Genomic DNA, 4961 nt, shown 5'->3' with positions numbered 1-4961 from the left:
CTACACATTGAGGACAATGTGTAATTTAAGTGTGGGGGGAGACATATGCATGATACTTGTGGTTTTAGTTGTGTTTGATATAATTCTTGTGCTTAAATGGTGTTTCTTGTGGTTGCTGGCAGGGAGTTTTAGTCCACTTTTAAGGGGAGACTCTGTCAAAATTTTTCCAAAACCTTATACATATATATGTTATTAACTATAACAAATAAATAAAATTTTGTCACTTATCCTTTTGAAATAAATATATGCGGTTTTGATACTTCTTTTCTCATGAAATTTGGAAATGATTTTTATGTGATTATAATTTTTACATCTATAGGAAAGTATATCTAGTAAAGTGGAGAAAATTATGCCTACATTTTGTATATTTGATGAAAATTCTTCTTTTTATCTAATTTTATAAGATAAGAAATTAATATGGTTAATAAGTGTCATACTCTTCTCATGATTACTCTTAGAGGGAATTTTATTATATATATATATATATTGAAAAAAAAAATAAAAAAATAAAAAAAAATGGGTTATTCTACTCCAATGATTCTCATACCGAGTAACCGGGGGTTGGCATCTACAAATGTCGACATTCGCGTAAAAAGGTACTTGAATTAAGAGTATGCAAAGCAACTTGAGTATGTGAAATGTTGAGTAACCGGGGATCTGCATCTAAAAATGTTGATCTTCGCGTCAAAAGGCATTTTTCACAACTTAAGTAATATTTATCCCTTAAAATATATTAAAAAATAATAATAAAATAAATAAATAAAAAGTAAATTAAATCCCTCTTTAAGAAAAATAAGAAGTTGATCATGAGATTAGTTAGCATCTTTATTGACTATAGGAGTTGCTTGCTTGCGAAATTTGATAAAAATAAGAAGTTGAGTTGAATTGGTAAAATTATGGTATACTTGGCTCTTCTTTGCTTGATATTATGAGTACTTGAACTTAATGGAAAGATCACATAAGGGTTATTTACCTTGATTCAAGGAAATGGAGTTGAAATACTACATATGTTTATTTTCAATTTTTTTTGGATCATTGATGGTTAGAATTTTATATTGCTTGAGGACAAGCAATGATTCAAGTGTGGGGGTATTTGATAAGAGTTTATTTTACGTATTTTTAAGTGCATTTTATTAGTTAATTTTGAGTTGATTATTTAGTTTTATAAATAAAATAAAGAGGTTTTTGGTAAAATTATATATTTTTGGTAAAAGTGGATAATATTGCATTTCTATTGATTTTAATGGTAAAAACTTCATTTTTATGCAGGAATGATGATTCAATCACCAAAGGATGTCAAATGAGGTAAAAAATAGAGATTTGGTGATGAATTCAAGTGGCAACAAGAAGAATGAAGTGAAAAACGTTCAAGTGAGGAAATGCAATACAAGTCAGTTTTGACACTCTTCAGTATTTTGACCATATCTGGAGCTACACTTATCGGATTGAGGTGATCTTTATACCATTTTAAAGCTAAGAAAGAGACCTACAATTCGTATGAAGACATTGAAATCCATTTCTGCCATCTTCATGGGCAAAACGTTGGAATACAGAAGCTGCATTCTGTGGTCGGAAGTTAAAACAGAGGTTTGAACAGGCGACAGTATTTCGATCATATCTCAGGCTACAAAGCTCCGATTTGGATGATTCTTGAAGCATTGGAAAGCTAACTCAAAGGGCTACAACTTTTGTGTTTTGCACAAAAGCTAGTTTGGCTTTTATCATGGAGAAAATCGCAGTTGAAATAAGGCCAGAGTGAAAACGCGAGTAGACAAAACGCGAGTTTATGCCGCGTTTTGTGTAGGCGCGTTTTATAGCCGAAATTCTGCAATTTGACTCAGTCAATTCTCTTGTGTTCATACCACTTTCCAGCTATAAGATGCAAGGGAATTCGGTGCACATGCTTCTGCAATAAAAGAGAAGACCAAATGAGTGTGGACAAAAGGAAACATCATATCTTTGACTTCTTTTTACAAAATCTGAGTGGAGGAAATTATGAAGTGAGAGGAATGGAATTTCTACCACCTTTTATGCAGAAACACAGGGGAAAAGCCTGGCATCACCATACGTAGCTAGTTTTCCTTCTTGCAACAAGTTTTCTCTCTAGTTAAGAGTTCTTAGAGAAGCATTTGGTTTTTCACTTGTAACCATCTTGTACAAGAACATAGCAGGAATTGGAGAGCTTTACCTTCAATTGGCTAAGCTTTCTTTTACCTTTTTTATACTTGTACTTCATGATGTTTTGCATTAATAAACTTGTGAGTTTGATTGTTAAATCATTCATGAGTAGCTAATTTTCTATATCTAGGGAGTAGATGAAACTTATGGCTAAATAATACTAATTGAATGTGATTTACACTTGTTATATCTTGTATTAACTTGTCTACTTGTGTAGCTGTTCTTACTTGTTATTGATTGATCACCAATAGCATGTTTATAGTGTTATTATTCAATGAGAGTTGGTAATAACAATTGAAACACATGAGTAGAGCTTGAGTTGTATGTTCATGAAAATAGAGATACACTTAGGTGGATTATTTAGCATTTCATGAAATAAAACAGAGTAGTAGTAGTATTTCACCATGAAAATAGGGAAATCTATATTGCTCTAGGCCATTTCATCATGAAAATGAGACTTGGTAATCTTGGAAATAAATCTCTGGTTAAGCAAGAATAATAGCAAGAAGTAAATCCATTCATTTGTGTAGTTTATGCCATAAGTGGAATCTACATCCCTAGAATCTTCCTTAAGTGAAATTTCTCTATTTGCATTCAGCATTTGTTAAACTAGATTTGTATATTAGAGTTGTAGATTACAGCATTAGACTTTCTCTGCTCAGATTAATTGTAAGTCTAAATAATAGAGAGAACAAGGGCTTAGTAATTGTTTAAATTGCTCCTCGTGGGATCGACCCGATACACATCTTGTACTACAATTGCGACCTGTATACTTGCAGTCCAACGGGTGTAAAATCGGAATTAAACTTGCATTGATAGTAAAAATCCCGTCAAGTTTTTGGCGCCGTTGCCGGGGAGCGGCAATATTAGAGCCTAATCATCTTTATTAATTTAGACAGTTTTATTTTTTAGATTATATTTAATCTTATACTATAATCAGTTTTTTTTTACCATTGAAGTTGCATAATATCCCTTATTTCTGTTTGTAGTGTATGCACCGGGAGTCTCGAGAAGTCGCACCTTTCGATCCAGAAATTGAGAGGACACTACGTAGACAAAGGAGGCACACACAACAGCAAGAGGAACAAGAGATTTGGCAACCGATAGAGGAAATTTTGATAGAACTATCATTTGAAGAAGAAATGGCTGAAAATGAAGCAAATAGGCGAGTTCTACGAGATTTTGCTCTACCGGGAACACAAGGATCTCAAACAAGCATAGTAAGGCCTACGGTAAATGCTAACAACTTTGAGATTAAACCATCACTTATCCAAATGGTTCAACAATCTCAATTTGGAGGTAATGCAGTAGAAGATCCTAATACACACTTAGCTACATTCTTGGAAATTTGTGATACAATTAAAATGAATGGAGTTAGTGATGATGCTATAAGGCTAAGATTGTTCCCATTTTCATTGAGAGATAAGGCCAAACTTTGGCTACACTCTCATGCTCCTAATACTTTCACCGGATGGGATGATTTATCAAGAGCATTCTTAAATAAGTATTTTCCACCAGGAAAGACTGCTAAGCTTAGAATGGATATCACTAGTTTTAGTCAATTGGAAGGAGAATCATTATATGAGGCATGGGAAAGGTTTAGAGATTTGCTTCGGAAATGTCCACATCATGGACTGCCGGAATGGTTAATCATACAAACCTTTTATAATGGTTTATCTTTCTCCACTAAAACTATTATTGATGCAGCCGCAGGTGGAGCTTTAATGGGTAAATCACCCCAAGAAGCTCAGAATTTGATAGAAGAAATGGCCGCAAATAACTACCAATGGGCCAATGAAAGAGGTAATACGAGACGTCACGCAGGTATGATAGAAATGGACACTCTCAATATGCTGAGTGCTCAAATGAATAATGTGATGAAATTGCTAAGTAGACAAGGTGGAGTTGATCCAAGTTCATCTAATGCACACGTAGCTTGTTGCTCTTTCTGTGGAGGTGAACATGATATTAATGAGTGTGTTGATTCTGAGCAGGTACAATTTGTCAATAATTACAACCGAAATGCTCCAACTAATCCCTATTCGAATACTTACAATCCGGGATGGAGAAATCATCCAAACTTTGGATGGAAAGATCAAGGCAATCAACAAAGGCCAACCAATCCGCCGGGATTTCAACCAAGGCAACCACGGGCTGAAACTAAACCAAGTTGGGAGATCGCGGTGGAAAAACTTGATAAGGTGACTTCGGATAGATTCGAGCGAGTTGAGGGGCGGTTGGACCAATTAGCTGGGATGTACAGAAACTTGGAGGTTCAAATTGGTCAAATTGCCAATGTGATCAACAATAGAAACCCTGGTGAATTACCAAGTAAAACCGAAGTGAATCCGAGAGAGCATGTCAATGCAATCATTCTTAGAAGCGGTAAAACGGTTGAGGGATTCGATTTTGAAAATTCAGGTGGTGAAAAAGACAAGAAGCAAGCAATTGAAGGGGAGCAAGAAAGTCAAAATGATCATGTTATCATTGATATTGATGCACTTCATCCCAAATTAAATTCTAATGTGATACCTTTTCCTCACAGGTTGAAGAAAGATGGACAGGATCGGGAGTTTGAAAAGTTCTTCAAAATGTTTAAACAATTGCACATTAACATTCCTTTCATTGATGCTATAACACAGATTCCCTCTTATGCACGTTTCTTGAAACACATCATGTCAAAGAAGAGGAAAATTGTAGATAATGAGATGATAGCATTAACGGAAGAGTGTAGTGCATTGATTAAGAATAAACTCCCTCCTAAATTGAAAGATCCGGGAAGT

At 34.6% G+C, this 4961-nt stretch overlaps 1 non-coding gene across 1 annotated transcript; it reads right to left on the bottom strand.

Moving 5' to 3' along the window:
* Positions 1-3707: 3707 nt before the first annotated feature.
* Positions 3708-3814, bottom strand: LOC113705155 (small nucleolar RNA R71). The gene has a single exon (XR_003451802.1). It is a non-coding gene; the product is annotated as a small nucleolar RNA R71 (small nucleolar RNA).
* Between the last annotated feature and the right edge of the window lie 1147 nt (positions 3815-4961).

Source organism: Coffea arabica, chromosome 8e, assembly GCF_036785885.1.
Source record: "Coffea arabica cultivar ET-39 chromosome 8e, Coffea Arabica ET-39 HiFi, whole genome shotgun sequence".
Classification (NCBI taxonomy): Eukaryota; Viridiplantae; Streptophyta; class Magnoliopsida; order Gentianales; family Rubiaceae; genus Coffea; species Coffea arabica.
Note: the sequence above shows the minus strand (reverse complement) of the source record. Positions and strands in the feature narration are given on the sequence as shown.